This window comes from Nomascus leucogenys, chromosome 22a (assembly GCF_006542625.1).
Source record: "Nomascus leucogenys isolate Asia chromosome 22a, Asia_NLE_v1, whole genome shotgun sequence".
Lineage (NCBI taxonomy): Eukaryota > Metazoa > Chordata > Mammalia > Primates > Hylobatidae > Nomascus > Nomascus leucogenys.
The window spans coordinates 4,886,697-4,908,899 of NC_044402.1; the positions used below are offsets into that span (position 1 = coordinate 4,886,697).

Consider the following 22,203-nt stretch of genomic DNA (forward strand, 5'->3'; position numbering starts at 1 on the left):
AAATAAGAACATGATTCACAAAAACCTATGAACACGATGCCAGACATACCAAGCATCTGTCTACAGAATCCTTTTCCACATTAGACAATGTCACTTGCATTCATTCACCTCTACGTGGCACATTATTGATTCATAAACATACTCTTCTATATTATGTTAATCATTGGGCCATGGTTAATTATAATAATTTAAAATTTTTAATAATACTGTGAATACCTTTAGACAAGTACCCAAAGGAAGACAAAAATTTTGGCTATTACTCACATTAGTTTCTTTCCAAACACAACAGCAATACAGGTTTCCATCAAGCAGAAGCCCACTTGATGCATCCATTCTGATCCATCTTCATATAAAGCAGAGAAGATGATAAAAAATTGAGAATTTCTCTCCACTGACTGATATATTCCACTATTCGTTTGTATCATCTTTTTGGTGCAGTGGCTCACGCCTGTAATCCCAGCACTTTGGGAGGCTGAGGTGGGTGGATCACCTGAGGTCAGGAGTTCGAGACCAGCCCGGCCAACACGGTGAAACCCCATCTCTACTAAAAATACAAAGATTAGCCAGGCGTGGTGGCGGGTGCCTGTAATCTTAGCTACTTGGGAGGCTGAGACAGGGCAATCACTTGAACCCAGGAGGCGGAGGGTGCAGTGAGCCAAGATTGTGCCACTGCACTCCAACCTGGGCAACAAGAGTGAAACTCCGTCTCAAAGTAATAATAATAATAATAATTTATAGAAATATTATTTTTCTCTCAATAAAATGAACCTCAAACGTGTAACTGACTGACAGTAATAACTATTATCCATCACAGTTGATGTCATCTTTAATCCAAGACATAATAAACTCGACCCATATATTATCCATTCTAACTTATACTAATAATCCATTTTCTTTATTACATATTTTAGCAATAAAAAATGCTTCGCTCTCTTCATTTCTGTTCGTTTATACATGCATTTATTTATCCTGCCCTTGATTATTTTACAATAATATTTTTTAAATACTAACACAAAAATCCCAAAAAAGATCCTTACATATCCTGATATCTGTCCATTGGATCCCTTCACAAAGGAGGAATGGACTAGATCCCATTTGTGTTGGACCTCCGAGTTCTAGAAACATGGTATTCATGTGCGTGACTCATATGCCACCAGTGGTCATCACTGGTCTGGGATCAGCCCTCTTTCTCTATTCCCATCTAAATTTGTTTATTGATTAATGTATTAACAAAGAAATATACAAAAATCTCAAAAGAAAAATAAGAATTATATTCTGAATATCCCTAACATCCATCTATATAATCCTTTCCACAGAGACCAAATTTCTTTTATCAACTGAGCTTTTGCATAGATGCATTACTCAGTATAAATGCTTCATATCAATGTGATATTTAACATGGGCAGACTTCCTTTATTTGATTATATTTAAAAGTCTAAAATAACGCAGCAAATACCATTCTAAAAACTACTGGATTTGGTATAAGAACACTGATTACTACTCACATTGGTCTGCATACTCCTAACACACAGATGCAACCACAGAGCTCATGACCATGGAAGCGTGCTTGAATCAACTCAAGTGCGTTCATTCTGAGGATCACAGAGCAGAGCAAATGATTTTAAAAGGTTGTAACATTCTTTCCACTGGTCCTTCAATTCCTCTTTCCAGTTAGTCAGTCATACATAATTAGTAATTTGTAATAATGCTTATTTTTCTCCTATGTAGGCTAACAATGTCAATCTTGCCATTGACCCAGAAAATGAACACAGATATTTACCTATTACTGTCTACATCATACTTAGCCAAAGATTTAACAATCATGTACCATTTATTTCTCTTTGGACTTCAGAGTTTCCAGTACATATTATTTCTTGCCACACCATCTATTTTTATAATTGGACAATGCTTCACATGGTCATCTTTATTTAGTTATATATTTGTTCATTGATTCTTTTATTGATCCAATTATAATAATAGAATGAAAATACATGAGCAGAAAGAACTGGCTTTCTTTTGTGTTGGATGGACCTCAGAGTTCCAGACACGTATTATTCATCATCCAAGACTCATACGCCGGTATTTGTCATCATTGGTCCAGGAAGGGCCCGCTTTCTCTTCATGCAATTCGACATTATTTGTTGATTAATTCAGTAATTCATGTGTAATAATTATAAAAATTTTATGGCTCACAATTCAAGTCTATCATTGATATTCATTATATATATACACATTATTTGACTTTTTTTATTTTCAATAACATGGTAAATATCCTTAAACAAACCACCCAAACAACACTAGAACTTGGCTGTTACTCACACTGGAATCTTTCATATCATGACAGCAACACAAGTCTTGATCAGGGCTAAATTCATAATCAGCTCAGTGCATCCATTCTGAAGAGTGCAAAGCAGAGAAGATGATAAAAATATTGAGACATTCTTTCCATCAATCCATACATTTCACCATTCATTTACATTGTCACTTTGGCTTTTATTAATTAATGGTAATATTTATTAATAGACTTCAAGGTTGCAACTAATTGAAAGTAATAACTATAACCTATCACAATCTATGTTATTTTTGGTCCAAGACATAATACCTTTCATCCATGCCTATATTATCCATTCCAATTTAAATTAAAATCCATTTTTCTTAATACATATTTTAGTAATAAACAACGCTTCACCTCCTTATCTTCTTCATTTATACATTGATTTATTCATCCTGCCCTTGATTCTTTTCCAATAATATTTTTTAAATTCATGAGCACGAAGGTCATGAAGAAGATCCTTCTATATCCTGTCTCCTGACATCTGTTTATAAGGGGGAATGGACCAGATCCCATTGTACTGGACCTCAGAGTTCCAGACACATGATATTGACTGTGCATGACTCACATACCACCAGTCGCCATCACTGGTCCAGGATCAGCCCTCTTTCTCTATTACCATCTGAATTTGTTTGTTGATGAATTCACTAACAAGGAAATACACCTAAGTCTTCAAAAAAAGAATAATATTCTTGAATACCCCTAACATTCATCCATATAATCATTTCCACAAAGACCATATTTCTTTCATTAACTGAGCTCAATGTTTCACATATGCATTAATTAACCTAAAGTTTTTAATCCAGTTTTAAATACTGCATATTTCACCTTCTTTTATTGTGTTTAATACTTTTTAATAATATAGCAAATAACATTTTTAAATGGTCAAAACAGGAAGGAGCATTGACTGTTACTCACATTGGTCTTCATGCTCCTACCACATAGATGCAGCTGTAGAGCTTGTAACCACGGAATCGGCTGGCAAACATCCATCTTGAGGCTCACAGAGCAGAGCAGATCAGAGACAGATGAAACAGTCCTCCTTGATCTGTGTTTATCATCTTCCCTTTAGGAAAATATTTGAGAAATCATTATCTGAAGGATAATTATTTCATTTTCTCTTAAGAAAATGAACACTTTGTGCAACTTTCCTTGACCCAGAGGTTGACCATTATCTATAAATACCATCTGTATCATCCTTAGTTAAAGACGTTACAGTGGTGTAACATTTATTTCTCTTAGGACTTCAATGCCTTAACATAATATTTTAATATATTATTATATTTAATATATATTAAATATTGCATTAATTACATATTAATTAATATTATTTTTATTTAATATATTAAAGCTTTAATATAATAATGATACATCTTGCCTCACCACTTATTTTATAATTGGACAATACTTCATCCCCTTCATATACGTACATGTATATGTATAAATTATTTCATTGATCCAATTATAATAATACAATGAAGTGAACAAACCCAAAGATCAAAAGCAAACACATTGTATATTCATAGGATCATCTGAATCAGAAGGAATGGGCCAGATTTCTTTTGTGATGGACCTCAGAGTTCCAGACATGTATTCATCATGTGTAACTCATACACTGCCAGTAGTCATCATTGATTCAGGGTTGATCTTCTTTTCTTTTGCTATTCATTTCTACCTTGTCTATTGATTAAGTCATTTATTCATTAATAATACCTTCAAGGCCCGTGATTCACAAAACCCAGTAACACTCTTGATATTCCATATCGGTATACCAAATCACTCAAACATTGGGTGTTTCATTAACTATCCTGTTTTATATATATGCATCATCAATATAATACTTCATGTCATTCCCATATCACTGGAATAACATTGGCCATCTTTGACTGTATTTCACACTTTTAAATAATACGTTGATTACTCTTAAACAAACCACCCAAACCAAGGTAAGGACTTTGACTATTACTCACCTTGGTCTTCATGCTCCTTCCTAAGCATGGTGCAAATAGAGTATGTGACCTTGGAGGCATCCTCAAATCAGAACAAGGACATCCATTCTGATGAGTACAGAGAAGTGAAGATGATAACAAATTTGAGACATTGTCACCATTGTTTCTTGCTTTTCACCTATAATTATTTATGCAATCGTTATTTGGACTTCATATTAATTTCATTTTCTGTTAAGAAAATTTCATTTCATTAATCATAGTAATTTCATTTTCTGTTAAGAAAATGAACAATTTCAATCTTGCTACTGGCCCAGAATCTGAACACTCTCTATAATTATACTGGCTATATCATCATTGGTGACAAAGAGGTGACAGGCATGTCCCATTTATTTCTCTTTGGACTTCATGTTTTCAATACACACGAAATGTTTCTTGCCTCACTACAGATTTTAATAATTGGGCAACGATTAACATTATTCATCTTTTTATATAATATATATAAATTATATATATAGGTTCTCACATTCAGCAACTATAAAAATGCAATGAAAATAAGTAAAAACAAAGAACATAAACAAATTCTGTATCTCTGACATCTATACACACAGGATCATTTCAAACATACAGAAGGAGCTCTATTTCTGTGATGGACCTCAGAGTTCCAGACACGTATTCACCATGTAAGACTCATACGCCACCAGCAGTCATCATTGATTCAAGATTGATCACCTTTTTCCACTCATTTCTATCTTGTCTACTGACTGACTTGTTAACTCACTAATAAGTCCCTATGGTTCAAAAAAAACCCCAAGAATAACCTGGATGTTCCATATCTGTATCTAGAATCATTCTAACATTGATATATCTGTTTTATTGTCTTCAGTTTTTCATCTATGCATTATCAATATAATACTTTATATAACTCTCATATCTATCATTGGGATAACATTGGCCATCTCTGTATTATAAATTTTTTTTTTTTTTTTGAGACAGAGACTCACTCTGTCACCCAGGCTGGAGTGCAATGATGCAATCTTGGCTCACTGCAACTTCCGCCTCCCGGGTTCAAGTGATTCTCCTCCCTCAGCCTCCTGAGTAGCTGGAATTACAGGCACCCACCACCATACCCAGCTGATTTTTGTATTTTTAGTAGAGGCAGATTTTCACCATGTTGGCCAAGCTGATCTCAAACTCCTGACCACAGGTGATTCATCCCCCTCGGCCTCCCAAAGTGCTTGGATTACAGGCATGAGCCACTGCACCCAGCCTATTACAAACCTTTTTATAATACCTGACATACTCTTCAACAAACCACCAAGACACGAACTTTGATCATTAATCACATGGGTCTGCATGCTCCTTCCTAAGCATGGTGCAAACAGAGAACCTTGGAAGAATTCTTAGTACAACTACGTCCATTCTGAGGAGTACAGAGCAGAGATGATGATAACAGATTTCAGATATTATCACCATTGATCTTTGCCTTTCACCTTTCATTTAGTTGGTCATTTAGGCAGTAATTTTCTGGAGTATATTTATTTCATTTTCTCTTAAGAAAATGAACAATTTTGAACTTGCGACTAACCAAAAAATTGAACATTGTCTATAATTATACTAACTATGTCATCATTGGCCAAAGAGGTGACAGGCATGTACCATTTATTTCTCTTTGGACTCCACTGTTTTCAATACATATTAATAATATATCCTGCCATACCTGAACAATGCTTCATCCACTTTATTTACATATTTGTTTATTGATTCTCACATTGATCCAATTATAAAAATAAAATGAAATTATCACAAATAAAAACATTTCTGAAATATTTCTGTAGCGTCAGTTGAAACAGAGAGAATGGGCCATGTATCTTCTCCAACAGATCTCAGAGTTTCAAACACGTATTCACTGTCTAAGACTCATAAGCCACCAGTGGTCATCACATCATTGATCCAGGATTGGTTCTCTTTTTCTCCACTCACTTCCACATTATCCATTGATTAGTTAATTCGTTCACTAATAATTTTAAAGCCCAATATTCACAAAACTCAAGGAGAGCCTTGATATTTCTAGTCTGTATATAAAGTCATCTTATGTCAACATCTCTCCTTTATTATCTTCAGTTCTTCATATATCCATTAATTTACATAGTGCTTTATATCAATTTTGTCGCTGCACAACAGTTGGTCTTCTTTGATTATAATTCGCTCTTTTCAATAATATAGTCAGTGAATAATACCTTTAAGCAAGCAACCCACATCAAGATGCAAACTTTGATGATTACTCACATTGGTCTCCATGCCCCGTGGCAACCATAAGGCTTGTGACCATGGAAGTGTGCTTAAAGCAGTTTAAGAGCATCCATTCTAGGATTACAAAGCAGAACATGTGATGAAAAAAATTAAGACCTTATCTCTGTTTATCCCTCCTTTCCAAATTTCATTGACTTATTTATTAATTTTTCATTATATATGTGTATTCTTTCTCTCTGTCTCAACAACAGGAACAACGTCAAACTTGCAACCAGCCCAGAAAATAAAACTTGATTGATACAGAAAGCCTCAATGTTTTGTATATATCAAAGAACATAATTTACATCAATCCCAACTTCATTACTGGGGTGCATTTGGCCCTGTTTGATTATATTTCATACGGCATTATATAATGAATACCCTTAGATAAACCACGCAAACCGAGACATAAAATGTGATTGTTACTTACGTTGGTCTCCATGATCCTACTGAAGACAGCCTCCACCTTGAGGAATATAAAGGAGAACCAGTGATTAAAAAATTGAGACGTTCTCTCCATTGACAATGGCTTTCCAACTTTCATTTATTTATTCATGTAAATGTTTACTAATTGATGTTATTATTTGTCTCTTCTAAAAATAGGACAGGATGGTACTTGCCATTGATGCAGAACAATAACATTGACTGTTACTTATCACTGTCTATACCAATGATCCCCAACGTTTTTGGCACCCAGGATGGGTTTTGTAGAAGACAATCATCCCACGCACCAGGGCAGGGAGGGGTGGTTTCCAGATGAAACTGTTCTACCTCAGATCATCAGGCATTAGATTCTCATAAGTAGCATGTGACCTAGATCCCTGGCATGCACCGTTCACAACAGGCTCTGCTCCTATGAGAATCTAATGCCACTACTGATCTGACAAGAGGCAGAGCTCAGGTGGTAATGCTTGCTCACCCGCTGCTCACCTCCTGCTGTGTGGCCTGGTTCCTAACACACCAGGCACTGATACTGGTCCGCAGCCCTGAGGTTAGGGACCCCGGGTCTGTATGATACTGTACCAAAGAGGTGACACCCTTGATCCACTTATTTACTTATGGACCTTAGGACTTTCAAATTATATTAATAGTATTTCAGACCTCACCTCATATTTCATAATTGGACAATGTTTCACCCTCTTCATCTTCATACAATTGTATAAATTTTGTCATTGATTGTTTTGTAACAATACAATCAAAATTCATGAACTACAAAAATCCAAGAACATCACCTTTGTGTATAACTAATCATTCTACAGGACTACATCCATCAAAAATAACAGACTAGATGTATTTATTCATCATCTATGACTAAATATGCCACCAGCCATCACCACTAGTTCAGGATTTGACATCTTTTTCCTCATCCATTTCTATATTTGTTGATTTATTAGTTCTTCAATAGATTAATTACAATAAAATAAATGTACATGAATCACAAATTCCACAGAACAATATTCTTAAGTATCCATAACTGTCTACAGCGTAAATTCACTCAGCAACTATAACCTTCATTAATTAATTTGTGTTGTACATATCCAGTAATGAACATACATTTCATATCAATGCCAGAGTACACCGTACTCAACTTCTTTCACTAAACATTTTGTAAACAGTACAGTGAATATTTTTAAACAAGCCACTCATATTAAGACAAGTGCTTTGACTCTTACATTGGTTTCTATGCTCCTAACACATAAGAGTTCATGGCCACAGTAGAATGCTTAAATCAGATAGAAGCTTTCATTCTGAGGAATATAAGCACTGCAAATAACAGAAAGCTGAGATATTCTTTCCACTGATACACGCCTTCCCCATTTCATTTGCTCAGTCATTTAGGTATTTATTATTTTATGGCATAATTTATTTTTTTCCCTCTGCAGTAACTGGCCACTTGAACTCATCATTGACTCAAAGCAAGAACATATATCACAATCTTGCCTACTTATCCTTACCCCAAAATGTAACCCCTTTGATGCATTAAGGCATTACATTTTGCGGTAAAGATAGCATTACTTAGTGAACTCCAGTGGTTCTATGTTATATTAACAATAATTCTTGCCTCATCCCATATTTTCATAGTTAGATACACTTCATTCTATTCATTTTTATACACTGACATATTTGTTTATTCTTTCATTTATTGAATAACAACAAAATCAAAATCCATGAAGCACCAAAGACTGAGAACCTGATTCCTGAATATCACTGAAATCTATCTGTAGGCATTCCTACAGATGTAAACACTTAAATCCCTCTTTGTAGTGGACCGCAGTAGTTCACAGATATTTTTATCATAAAACACATTTCAGAATGTATTCCACTCGCATCATTGGTCCTTCCTTGGCCTTTTTTCACATAATTTGTATACTCTTTCTACATAAACACCAATTTCCATAGATTTAATATACCAAATCTCCCTTTTAAATAAATTGCAGGGGTGCAGAAATGAATTTAATCATAAAACTGATCAATCAATCCATTCATATCACTGATTGGTGCTTGGCCTTTTCTTCATTTAACATGTACATATCTTTAAGATGGAACAACGAACAACCATCAATTCATCACCCCATTCAACATCTAAAACCCTGATAATAACTTATAAAAACACAACTACCTAAAATGTAAGCCTTGGATCTAACCCATAGATCGTTATCCATCAAGGAATGTTGCATAAACAGGAGTAAAACCCAAAATGGAATAATATATAGCTATGAAAAGAGAACGGAAAACACTGATCTCTTTTTAAATGGTGCTCCATTGTACTAAAGTGGATTAAGTTATAATCCCTGCTTCAAAACACATCCTCATAAATAGTCCATGCTTAGCTTCCTCTCACTTCCTTACCTATGTTTTGATTTATGTATTTACATAATGTTTTCAATTTACTAAAAGAGGAAACAAAAACAAGTATAAACTAAAAAGCTCCAGAAATAAAGACAATGAGTATTCACCTATGCGTATATGCAGGTTACTGACTTGGGTCCCAAGATTGATCTATTTTTATTAATGGATCATAACATTTAAGACAGGTCATAATAATTCTTGTTCTAGTAAATATACTCAAAATGAGACCACACTTAGACATATTTACCTATATTAATCTACAAGATGTTTATGCACACTTATCCACTGATAATACAATTAGTATGTGTTAACAATCCACCAAAGCCCCTAAACAAGTTTCTTGAATGGTCTTAATATCTGTCATTGGGTTCATTTCCAAGAGAGGTAATAAACAAGGTAATAGGCTAGGTCTTTTTTTGTAACGAACTACAAAAATGTTGTGAAATATAATAATAATCATGTTTGTCTAGAATTGATTTTGGTTATGTCATTGGTCCATGCTTGAACCATTTTGTTTAAATTATATAGTCTATGAAGACGTAACAATAGACCAGAAGAATATTCCACTTGATCCTACTATGATAATGACAAGTATTTACTTCACATGTGCTCCTTCCTCAGGGAGTTAACAGACTAGGCTATCTAGCAATATAGCAATGTTTGTGTAAACTATGAAAAATGCTAAAATGGAATATTAAAAATGTCCCATTTTTAGTTTATCTATAAAATGACTAAAATGACATCAATCTTTATCTTTTCAAAATTGTCCACAGTTGTACTGAATTAGATTAATTATAATCCTTAGTTTATAACAGATTCTCACCTTTTGTCTCCTTTGATTTTCTTTAGGTATGTGGCCATTTATCTACCTTCTATAGTACTATAAACATCAATGAACAGTCAAACTACCCAATCAAAAACAAGAATGTCAACTATGACTTATGCAAGAACACACTCCTTGTCCTCTGGGGAACAGTCAATACCACCGACGCTACAGGAGGATCAATCACCCGTGAACATCAACCCTGCAAAGTACAAAGTAGATGTTACAGGTAAGAAACAAAAAGATTCAGGCTGTTTCTGAATAAATATGAAATGATCAGGGTTAGGTTCATCTCAAACATTGGTTCACGACACTCCCCATCCTTAGATTAGATTCACTCTCCTTTTATTTACTGAATTATTTCAGTTATGAATTTTACATCAATAGTGAACATTCTTGAATCCATCACCTGCATTAAGCAAAACATCTGACTATGGGACATATTGGCCCCAGTGCCGCCACTCAAACATGTAATCGTCTTGGTATTCTCTGCAAGTTAGTTTTGCCTTACAGAATCAGCTTCTTCTCATTCCTGGCTTTATAACACATTCTCATGAGTGGTCACTTCTTGACCTTTTTATCTATTAACTCATTCATTATTAGTCTAAATGAGTTTATAATTCAGGAACAAATGAATTAATTTTTCCAACCATCTATTCCTTTTCAAGAAAATGAGTAATATTTTCATTTTCAGAAATCTAGAACAGAAATGCCTATCCGACCCTAGTAAAATCCTAGTAAAATCCTATAATTTGTTTCTAAATAAGAGCAACTTTATAGAGGACATACTTAGTCCATACTTGGTTCCATTTTTCTTCGTGTATTCATACATTTCTTTGTTTATTTGTGCACTAATCAACTTATGAAGATATAATCGATAGCTATGAAACACAATCAGATCTTTGCTATTTCTAATATATATATATATATATATGATCAATTACATCATAGGGAGTAAACTAGTTTTCATGTTGGACCTCAAAGTTCCAAACACAGGTATTTATTGTTCATAATTCCTACATCACCAAACTTCGTCTTTGGTCCAGACTTGGAGCTTTTTCTTCATTCATGTCTTCATTTATTGATAGATTAATTCATCAACTCACTAATAAGCATAAGTAAATACTAATAAGAATAAGTAAATACCAAAGAGTCAGAAAAACTCAAGAGCAAGACTCTTGAATATCTAATATCTGTCTACAAAATTATTTCCCATAGACACTAGATACATTTAATTAATTTAATGCAGTGTTTCACATATAGATTAATCAACATAATGCATTACATCAATCCCATTCTTAAGACATTAACTAATTATATGCCAAAGTGTATAACAACACAGTGATACCTCTTAAAAAACACTCAAACCAAGACAAGAATATTGACTCATACTCACATTGGTTTCCAGGAACCTACACAGAGGCAACCATACATCTTGTGACTATGAGAGAATTCTTAAATCAGCTCCAGTGCATCCCTTCTAAGAAATACAAAGCAAAGCAGCTGATTTTAAAAACTAAGACCTTTTTGTTGATCTTTGCTTTCCCAGTAATTTAGGTATTTATTAATTTTTCATAACATATATGTTCATTCTGAACAAAACAATCTCAAAAGGACTGCTCCAAGCAATAAAATTCCTACTACCCAGCATCTATGTGATCACTAACCAAAAAGAGGTAACACCCTTGGGTCCATTTCTTTTTTTTTTTTTTTTAGACAGAGTTTTGCTCTTGTTGCCCAGGCGGGAGTGCAATGGTGCAATCTTGGCTCACTGCAACCTCCACCTGCCAAGTTCAAGTGATTCTCCTGTCTCAGCCTCCCGAGTAGCTGGGATTACAGGCGTGCACCACCACGTCCATATAATTTTTTGTATTTTTAATAGAGACAGGGTTTCACCATGTTGGGAGCTAGTGTTTCGTTTTATGTTGATATTATATCTTGAATCATCACATGGTTGAAGTCCATCTCTCTATCTTCATATTTGTCGAATTATATGTTTGTTTAATACTTTCATCATGGATCAATTTTAAATAATAACAATATGTAAATCCATGAATCCAAAATAAGTAGATTCTTACACATTATTAACATCAATCTATCATTTCAAACATTGTCATTTGCAAATGACCCTAGGAAATAGATCAGAGTTTGTTTTCTGCAAAACTTTAGGTTCCAGACACATATTATTCATCACCCATGACTCCTAAACCATCAATCATTGGTTCAGGTTTACATGTCTTTTTCTTCATACTACTGTATATTTGCTAATTAATTAATTCTCAATTCATCAAACATAATAAAATAATTATCTGTGAATCACAAAATCTCACAGAAAAGAAACTCTTATATCCCTAATATCTATCTATGAAATCACATCATTCATTTAGTGACATATGTGTATGTCACTGAATATACCTCTTTCATTAATCATTCCCATTGTTACAAAAATTGATCAATCAACATAATATTTCATGTCAAAACCATATTTATCATTGGGCCACAGTTGGCCTTCTTTGGTTATATTTAATACTTTTTTTAAAAGTATTCAGCGAGTATCCTAAATAAGCCACCAAAACCAAGGCAAGAACAGTGACTATAACTCAAATCGGTCTCCACGCTCCAAACACCGGGACAGCCATGGAGCTTGCAAATGCGTAGGTCAATTCAGGTGCGTCCATTCTGAGGAATACAAAGTAGTACAGACAAAAACAAAATCGAGAAATTCTTTCCATTCATCCTTGTAGTTCAAGGTATATACTGATTTGGGGTAATAATGTGACACTTTAAGAAAAACAACATCAAACTTTCCATTAGCCCAGAATACAGGCTATTATTTATGTTATCTGCATGATTTTTAACCAGGTGTAACAGCCTGAACCATTGGTTTTTTAATGGAATTCAGTGTCTTCAGTGTATATACATGTGGATTCTCTTGCCACCACGTCTTTCCATAATTTGATGATGCTTCACCCTATTTACCTTTATGCATTTGTATCCATACATTGATCCTTTTATTGATCAATTTATTATGATAGAGTATAAAAACTCATTTAAAAAGGCCAAATAAGGTCCTTATATATTCTTAAATAATCTATAGGATTATTTCTAAAAGAGGCAATAACCTATATTCCTTCCTTCTTGGACCTCAGAGTTCCAGACATATATTCATCACACATGACTTATATGCCACCAGTGGACATCCTTGATCCAGGCTTGGCTCTCATTTTCTTCATTCATATCACTGAATAATACATCAATAATCTAATAGTACTAAAATAAATACCAAGAATCACAAAAACTAGAAGACAAGATTCTTGAATATTTCTAACATCTGCCTATGGAATAAGCAGAAATATAATAATATTTCTAATATCTGCCTATGGATCAACTGACCTCGAGGCTTCATATATAATAATTACATTTTTTACATTTGGGTGATGGTTGGCAGTCACTGATTACATTTTGCACTTACTGAATACCCTTCAGAAGAACGCTGAAACTGAGACAAGAAGTTTGACTATTACGTCAGTCTCCATGTTCCTAACACGTGGAGGCAACCACTGATCTCATAGCCACAGAACATCAAAATCAGCTCGGGTCTGTCCATTCTGAGGAGCACAGAGCAGACTAAAAACATTGAGACCTAATCTCTGTTGATCCTGCCTTTCTGCATTGCATTTATTCAGTGATTTGGGTATTTACTAATTTTTCATATTATAGGTGTCTTTCTCTCTTAACAGAAGAAACAATCTCTGACCAAGAAAATAAAACCGACTCTTACTTGTTAGATTCTATATAATCCTTAGTCAAAGAGGAAACACTGTGGTCCATTTCTTTGATAAGAGGAATCAGTATCTCCTATTTTTAGTAATAATTTATCTCATCTCCTACATTCATAGCTGGACACTGTAGCTTAAATCTCTACTTGTATTTTTATCTGTTTGTATTTGTTTAATGGTTCTATCATTCATATGTTAGTAATAATAAACCTAAATCTATGACCCCAAGATAAGAAAATGATCTTTGTATGTTTCCGACATTGTCTACAGGATCATTTCCAACAGAAGCAAAAACCTAGATTCTTTTCTTCTCATATTCATCATCCGTGACTTATACGCCACCAGTGGTCACCACTGATTCATAGTTGGGTCTCTCTTTCATCATTCATTTCTAAATATTTATTGAATAAATCATTTCTTCTTTGACAATAAAATGAATACATGATTTTGAAAACCCAAGAACAAGATATCTGAAGAATCCTGACATTTGTCCATATGATCATTTCCCACAGAGACTACATCTCTTTGATTCATTAACCTCAATGTTGCACATTATCATTGAGCCAGTTAACTTTTTATTATATTAAATCATTTTTAATAATATCAGGAATGCTACTAAACAACCTAAACCAAGACAAGAAGCATTACTCACATTGGCCTAACACAGAGGCAACAGAGCCTTGATCACAGCAAAATGCTCTGCTCATTTCATCCATCCTGAAAAGTGCAAAGCAGAGAAGATGATTACAAAATTGAATATTCTTTACATAATCTATATTTTTCACCATTCATTTACATAGTCATTTGAGTGTTTATTAATTTTTTCTTAATACAACTAATGTGAAACTTGCAACTAACTCAGAGCACTAACCATTCCTTATTGCTATCTATATGATCCTTAGTCAAAGATGTATTATACTTGGTCCATTAATTACCCAACCATTTCAATTTATATTAGTATTATTTCTCTCTACTACACATTTCAACAATAAACGATACTTCACCCTCATCTATATTCATTTATACATGTTTATTTTTCATTGCTATTTTAATAATATAATATTTTTAAAATTCATAAACATAAAGAAAAAGAACAAGGTTCTTGTATTTCCCTGACATCTGTCTGCAGGAGTTTTTCAGACAGAGGGACTAGGCTACATACTGCTTGTGATGGACCTCAGAGTTCTAGAGACACGTATTCATTGTACGACTTATAGGCCACCAGTGGTCATCATCAATCCAGCCAGTATTGGCCCTCTTTTTCTCCTTTTATTTATAAGTTATTTCCTAATGATTCATTAATTCACTGACAATAACATAAATACCTCTGGATCACCAAGTTTTAAGGACAAGATCCTTAAGTATTCCTAGTATCTGTCTATATAATCATTTGCTTCAATTAGTATATTAATACTTCCTTCATTAATCATGTTCATTGTTTAAAATATCTATTAATCTACACAATATTTCATGTCAAGTCCATATGTATCCTTGGGACATGGCTGGCCTTCCTTGATTATATTAATATATAATACTTTTTAAATATTACACTGAATATCCTAAACAAATAAGCAAAAGCAAAAAATAATTTCACTGTTAACTCACATTGGCCCATGTGCACCTCTACAGAGGGGCAGACATGGGGCTCCAGATCAAGGCCAGATGTTCTGCCAGCCCAGGTGTGTCCATTCTCGGAAGTGCAAAGCAGAGAAGATAACAGGATTTCCAATATTTTTCACGGATTCATTCATTTGACCCTTCTCTTAGTCATTCAGGTATCTATTAATTGTGGTAATATTTATCAATTTTCTTTTAAAAAAAATTAACAACAGCACACTTGTTCTGATGCAAAATAAGAAACTTCACTATACTGCCTATGTCATCCGTAGTCAAAGATTACACTTGACTTGTCCGTTTTTTTAATGGTATTCATATTTTCAATACATTTTAATGATTTCAGTTGTCTCACCATTTACATTGAGTGGACATGCTTCACACTCCTCATCTTTACTTTTTTACGTGTGTACATTGATTATTACATCAATGAACTTATTTTAAAGAAACAAAATTCACAAAAACAATCCAAGAAGAAGGTCCTTTTGTATTTCCAAAACCTAAGTATAAGATCACTTCAAAAGCAATAGACTATATTTCCTCCTCTATTGAACCTCAGAGTTCTAGACACACATTATTCAGTATCCTTGACTTCTATGCCACCAGTTTTCATCATTGGCTCAGGCTTAGGACTCTTTAGCTTAATTCTCATTTACATGTATTTATGCATTAATTCATAAATATTAATATTATAACCCATGTAAATATAATACCCAAAGAGTAAGAGCATAGAATATTCTAGAACTTTCTATATAATCTGTCAGTTTGATATATCTTTCATGAATTATCCTCAGTGTGTCATAAATGAGCTAGTAAATATACTGTTTCAACCAATCTCATATTTATCATTGGCTGAGGTTGGCCTTTTGGATGATTTTTCACACTTTCATGATATTATGAATACCCTTTAAAAAGTCTCTTAGAGAAAGACATGAGTTTTATTACTCACACTGATCTCTATGCTCCTAACCAACAGTGGCAACCACAAATCTCATGACCATGAATGCTTAGGTCGGCTCAAGTGCATCCATTCTGCAGAATACAAAGAGCAGGTAACTCTTTTAAAAAAAAAATACAAACCTTATCTCCATTGATCCTTTCCACATTTCCGTTATTCAGTTGTTTTGATATTGATTAATTTTTCAGAATGGAAATGTTTTCTCTCATAACAAAAGGAATAATCTTAAATGAGACTTAACCAGAAAATGAAACTGACTCTTACTTATTAGAGTCTAGATGAACATTAGCCAAAGAGGTGATACTCATGATCCATTTCTTTAAGGGGCATCAGTGTTTAAAATTTTTAGTGGTAATATTTCTTACATCATCATGTATCTTCATAATTGAACAATGATTCACCTTCTATTTATTTATTCTTGTTTAATTGTTCTATCATTTATCCATTGATGATAAACCTAAATCTATTAATCCAAAATAAGAATATGATCTTTACATATTTCTGATATCTATCCAATTATGTTTTGTGTTGGACCTCAGAGTTTCAGACACGTAGTATTCATCGTCCATGACTCAAACGCCACCAGTGGTCATCATTGGTCCATGTTTAGTAGAGGTGGAGTTTCACCATGTTGGCCAGGCTGGTCTCGAACTCCTGACCTCAGGTGATCCACCCACCTCGGCCTCCCAAAGTGCTGGGATTACAGGCGTGAGCCACCACACCCAGCCAGGGAGACAGTTCTAATAACTACTTCAATGTCGTTTTCTGCTAATGCTCACATCCGTATAAGTTCTGGGTTGGTTTTGATTAATTCATTAGTATCTTAATTGTGGGTTGTGTATTTTTTGCCCCTTTGAATGCCTGGTAAATTTGCAGATGTTGTGAATTTTACCCTGCTTGTGTGCTGGATATATGTGCATTTCTAAAAATGTCCTTGAGCTTTGTTCTGGGACGCAGTTAATTTACCTGGAAAGAGTTTGATCCTTTTGGATCTTGTTTTTACCATTCATTAGGTCTGAAGCAGCATTTAATCTGGGCTTAATTATTTCCCCCATGGAGGCACTCGCTTCTTGAGAAACCTCTCCAATGCCCTATGAGGAAGAGCATTTCCAGGCTGCTTGGTGGAAAAGGACACTAGTCCCTGCTCTACATGAACATTGGGCACTAGTCTCCTAATTTTTTGGACAGTTTAAGATTTTTTTCTTTTTTCTTTTTATTGATAATAATTAAATAACCATGAAACACAAAAGCCTAGATCATGAATGAGCCTGAAGTCCTACATCTCTATATAGAATCACTTTATCTCTTTTATTAATCATCCTCAAAGATGATTAATCAATATAATGCTTCATATCAATTCCATATTTATCACTGGGCCATGGCTGGCTTTCTTTGATTATATTTCATACTTTTGAAATAGTGTATGTCCACAAAAACTCATATTTTTTTCCATGTGCCAAACATACAAAGGCAACTATACATCTTGTGACCACCAAAGAATGCTTAAATCAGCTCCAGTGCATCCATTCTAAGGAGTACAAAGCAGAGCATTTGATTAAAAGAAAATTAAGACTTTATCTTAATTGAATCTTACTCCCCACATTTAATTTACTCATTCACTTAGGTGTTTATTAACTTTTTGTAGTTTATATATTTTCTAGACAAAACATACAACCTCCACTTGGTTTGAACCAGAGTAATAAAGTTGACTATTATTTATCAGTGTCTATGTGATCATTAAGGATAACACTTTGATCCACTTATTTCTTAACGGGAATAGTGTTTTCAACATTTATTATTAATATTTCTTGCCTGACCACATATATTGATATTGAATAAAGCTTTGCTATCTATAGTATAATAAATCATACTTATTGATTTATATATTAATTTAATGCTTCCATCATTGATTTACTTATAAGAATGCTATCAAATACATATTAGGAATATACAAAGATTTTGCCCTTTTATTTCCATCAGAGTAATTAGACTAAATTTTTTATTGTGTTGGATCTCAGATTTCCAGATACAAACTGTTATTCAACCTCACTGACTCATATCCCAACAGTCATTATCATTGGTCCAGGCTTGGGCCTCTTTTATCTCATTCATCTCTACATTTCTTTACCGGTTAATTTATCAGTAAACTAATCATATTAAAGTAAATATCTACATATCTAAAACGCTTATGAAAAAATCCCAAAACCCTTGAGAACAAGATGGCTTAAGTAGCCCTAACACCAGTCTATAAAGTCATTTACCATGTTTTTTTCATTAATCATCCACAGTGTTATAAATATTGATTAATCAACATGTTTCATGTCCACCACATACTTTCCACTGGGTCTTGGGGGGCTTTCTTGGTTATTTTAAAAATTTATAGTGAATCTTTTAAAATCTACCCTAAACAAATACAAAAATATGAGAAAAAGATTGACTCTTACTTCCATTAGTGTCCAGGCTCCTACCCAGAGGCAACTATGGAGAACGCAATCACAGCAGAAGGCCTGTAAGTACAAAGCAGTGCAGATAAAGAAAATAAAAATGGAGACATTATTTTCCTCGATCTATGCATGTCACCTTTCATTTAGCCAATCATTTAGACATTTAAAATTTTCAGTTAATATTTATTAATTTTTTTAAGAAAACCAACAACATTGATCTTGACACTGACACAAATCCAGAGCGTTTCTTTGTATATTGACTATTTCATAACAGATTCCATTGTTTTCAATATATATGAATAGTTTCTTTTATCTACTCATACAATCTTTGTAATTGGACGGTACTTCACTTATTCAGATTTATTTATATTTGTTTATTAATTATTTTATCTATCTATATTATTTATATCCTCTATAGCATCCTTAGCTAGAGGTAACACATTTGAACCATTTATTTCTTAACAGAATTTTTTCCATATATATAAAAATGGCTTCTCCTGTTTCCCTACATAGTTTCATAATTATACGATGATTTCATTATTCACGTGTGTTTATATTGCTTTATTGATTCTTTCATTGATCTATTTATAATAGAATCAAAATCCATTAATGCAAAAACCAAGAACACGAACCTTGTGTATTCTTAAATCTATCTATAGGGTATGGTATTTTCAACAGAGGCAGAGTTGCAGACATGGTATTCGTTACCCATGGCTGATTCGCCACCAGTCATCATCATTGACTGAAGACTGGCCCTCCTCTTCTCCATTACTTCTATGTTTGTTTATTGATTAATACATCTCTTCACTAATAGTAATTAAATAATGTTACAAAAACTTAAGAAGAAGAAATACTGTATAGCTCTCCATAGGATCATCTGTCACAGTGATTTTATCATTAATCATTTTTAATTTTGTAAATATTAGATAATCAACATAATGTTTCATGGCAATGCCATATTTACCACTGGACCATGGTTAACCTTTTGGATCATCTGTAATGTTCTTAATAAAACAATCAATACCCCTTAAAAACCCAGAACCAAGACAAGAACTTTGACTATACTCACATTGGTCTCCAAGCTTCTAACACACAGAGGCAACCAGAAACCTCGTGACCATGGAAGAGTGCTTAAGTCAACTCGAGGGTGTTCATTCTGAGAGTACAAAGCAAAAAAGATAAAAAGATGGAAATATTCTGTCCATTTATCCATACATTTCTCCTTTCATTCTATTAGTCACGTAAGTATGTGTGAAACTACTTTTTCTTGAGAAAACAAACAACCACGAACATGATCCTGACCCAAATGACCTGACAGAGGCTATTATTTTTATTGTATATGCCATCCTGCAGCAAGCAAGTAATATCTTTGAGTCATTTATTTCTTAATAGAAAGAAGACCTCAGTGTTTTTAATACATGTGAATTGTATTCCTTATTTCACCATATATTTCCATAATTGGACAATGCCTCACTATTTTTATCTTTATGCAGTTAAAATATATTTGCTTATTGATTCATTGATCGAATTATAAAAATAGAGGGAAAATGCATGAACTTGAAGACCAAGAACAACATCCTCAAATATTCCTAATGTCTATCCTTAGGATCAGAAGGTGAAGACTAGATTTTTTATATTGGACCTCAGACTTCCAGACCTGTATTCATCGTCAATGACTCATACGCCACCAGTCATCATCATTGGTCCAAGATTGACTCTATATTTCTTCATTCATGTCCATCTACATTCGTTTTTTGATTAATTAATCAATTCATTAATAGTGCTGTAATAATAAAATAAATAGCTATTAATAGGGAACTCTTAAGAATAAATTTGTATTTAAGTAGTGAATAATAAAAATGCTTGACCTTATTTGATTATACTTTAGACTTCTTAGGAATACAGAGAATACCCTTAAAACAAAACAAGAATTTTGACTACTACTCACAAGAGTCTTCCTGTGACACACGGAGGTAACCGTACAGTTCACGGTCATTGCACAGTGCTCAAATCAGATAGGGCTGTTCATTCTGAGGAGGACAAAACAGACCAGATGATAAACATTGATATCTTGTCTTCATCCACCTTTGTATTACACTTTCATTTTCACAATAGTTTAGGTATTTATTAATCTGTGATAATATTTATATATTTTAGTTTTAATAAAATTAACAACCTTGAACTTGAACTGATCCAGAACAATAACATTGACTATTTCTTATATGCAGTGTCTTAAGACCTTTAGACAAAGTAGCATGCTTGATACATATATTTCTTGAGACTTCAGTGTTTTCCATTTATATTAGTAGTTTTTCTTGCCTTATCACATTTATCCATAGTTGAACAATGCTTCAGTCTCCTTTTTTACTTCTTTATATGCTTGTTTACTGGTTCTGTCATTAATCCCTTTATAATAATAAAATCAAAATTTACTAACAAAATCCTTGATATTAGACTTAAGAACTTAAGAAAATTACTAACAGCAGCCTATGTCCTCCCTACTCACATAGGTAGCCATCAAAACCTTCATCAGTGGAATATGATTGGATCAGCCATCACGCCTCCATTCTGTAAAGTACAAAACAGATGTTAGAAAGAATGAAACCACTGTGATTTTTCTTTCTGTTTATGGATGTCATGTGTTACTGGATTAATTGAAATTCTTGATAGGTAACAGAGTTTTATCATTAGCTTATGATTGGCCTATGACTAGCTCAAAGTTAAGTTTTAATAAACTAATAAGTACAATAAAGCTCATTCCTAAATACAAGAAAAAGAACTATATAATGAATAGTTGTCTCTACGCCCCTCTCGCATAGATAACAATAATTTAGGTTTACCTTTAAATGAATTGCATTTAAATGAAATTAATCTAAATGATTGTTTCACGGCACAGTTTCATCAATGGTCTACAGTATCGCTTGTTTATGTCTACAGCAGTTTGCATATGTCTGTATCTATGTATTTGTGTCTGTACTTCCTTATGGATTAATTAATCATCATTCACATTTCTAAAGAAAATGAACAGGTTAAGAAAACCAACAACTAAGAGTTAAAATACAATGTTTGCATCTGTCTACATATAAAATACCCTAAGTGGACAGAGCCTTGAAATTCTTTGTATTTCTGAACAGCAGTTAAATAAAAAGGAACCCAGGCTTCTTA

At 33.5% G+C, this 22,203-nt stretch overlaps 2 long non-coding RNA genes and 15 other non-coding genes across 18 annotated transcripts in view; all 17 read right to left on the reverse strand.

Annotated features, from left to right (window-relative positions):
* Window positions 1-2: 2 nt before the first annotated feature.
* Window positions 3-7,412, reverse strand: LOC115832537. Its single transcript, XR_004028069.1, has 7 exons — window positions 7,001-7,412; window positions 6,568-6,645; window positions 4,303-4,389; window positions 3,251-3,398; window positions 2,320-2,396; window positions 1,506-1,592; window positions 3-343 (listed from the first exon to the last, which is right to left on the reverse strand). It is a non-coding gene; the product is annotated as an uncharacterized LOC115832537 (long non-coding RNA).
* Window positions 1,101-1,174, reverse strand: LOC115832631. Its single transcript, XR_004028153.1, has one exon. It is a non-coding gene; the product is annotated as a small nucleolar RNA SNORD113/SNORD114 family (small nucleolar RNA).
* LOC115832613 lies at window positions 2,026-2,100 on the reverse strand. Its single transcript, XR_004028136.1, has one exon. It is a non-coding gene; the product is annotated as a small nucleolar RNA SNORD113/SNORD114 family (small nucleolar RNA).
* Window positions 2,853-2,927, reverse strand: LOC115832623. Its single transcript, XR_004028146.1, has one exon. It is a non-coding gene; the product is annotated as a small nucleolar RNA SNORD113/SNORD114 family (small nucleolar RNA).
* Window positions 3,900-3,971, reverse strand: LOC115832619. Its single transcript, XR_004028142.1, has one exon. It is a non-coding gene; the product is annotated as a small nucleolar RNA SNORD113/SNORD114 family (small nucleolar RNA).
* On the reverse strand, window positions 4,928-4,999 carry LOC115832616. Its single transcript, XR_004028139.1, has one exon. It is a non-coding gene; the product is annotated as a small nucleolar RNA SNORD113/SNORD114 family (small nucleolar RNA).
* LOC115832630 lies at window positions 6,158-6,234 on the reverse strand. Its single transcript, XR_004028152.1, has one exon. It is a non-coding gene; the product is annotated as a small nucleolar RNA SNORD113/SNORD114 family (small nucleolar RNA).
* Window positions 7,413-9,780: 2,368 nt separating the features above from the next.
* LOC105737983 overlaps window positions 9,781-22,203 on the reverse strand; it is a 76,837-nt gene continuing 64,414 nt past the window's right edge. The window contains exons 15-22 of one of the 2 annotated variants that reach the window (XR_004028067.1): window positions 21,545-21,606; window positions 20,987-21,068; window positions 20,108-20,194; window positions 19,039-19,101; window positions 15,628-16,668; window positions 14,675-14,739; window positions 11,640-12,922; window positions 9,781-11,348 (exon numbers count right to left, since the gene is read on the reverse strand). This is a non-coding gene — a long non-coding RNA (uncharacterized LOC105737983). Of the gene's footprint in view, window positions 12,923-14,674; window positions 14,740-15,627; window positions 16,669-19,038; window positions 19,102-20,107; window positions 20,195-20,986; window positions 21,069-21,544; window positions 21,607-22,203 lie in introns of both variants that reach the window. The other variant, XR_004028068.1, reaches the window with a different exon arrangement.
* On the reverse strand, window positions 11,215-11,288 carry LOC115832644. Its single transcript, XR_004028164.1, has one exon. It is a non-coding gene; the product is annotated as a small nucleolar RNA SNORD113/SNORD114 family (small nucleolar RNA).
* LOC115832621 lies at window positions 13,382-13,453 on the reverse strand. The gene has a single exon (XR_004028144.1). It is a non-coding gene; the product is annotated as a small nucleolar RNA SNORD113/SNORD114 family (small nucleolar RNA).
* On the reverse strand, window positions 14,312-14,384 carry LOC115832647. Its single transcript, XR_004028167.1, has one exon. It is a non-coding gene; the product is annotated as a small nucleolar RNA SNORD113/SNORD114 family (small nucleolar RNA).
* On the reverse strand, window positions 15,193-15,264 carry LOC115832629. Its single transcript, XR_004028151.1, has one exon. It is a non-coding gene; the product is annotated as a small nucleolar RNA SNORD113/SNORD114 family (small nucleolar RNA).
* LOC115832626 lies at window positions 16,185-16,259 on the reverse strand. Its single transcript, XR_004028149.1, has one exon. It is a non-coding gene; the product is annotated as a small nucleolar RNA SNORD113/SNORD114 family (small nucleolar RNA).
* On the reverse strand, window positions 17,123-17,197 carry LOC115832605. Its single transcript, XR_004028128.1, has one exon. It is a non-coding gene; the product is annotated as a small nucleolar RNA SNORD113/SNORD114 family (small nucleolar RNA).
* Window positions 18,602-18,679, reverse strand: LOC115832637. Its single transcript, XR_004028158.1, has one exon. It is a non-coding gene; the product is annotated as a small nucleolar RNA SNORD113/SNORD114 family (small nucleolar RNA).
* On the reverse strand, window positions 19,709-19,784 carry LOC115832651. The gene has a single exon (XR_004028170.1). It is a non-coding gene; the product is annotated as a small nucleolar RNA SNORD113/SNORD114 family (small nucleolar RNA).
* On the reverse strand, window positions 20,675-20,746 carry LOC115832609. The gene has a single exon (XR_004028132.1). It is a non-coding gene; the product is annotated as a small nucleolar RNA SNORD113/SNORD114 family (small nucleolar RNA).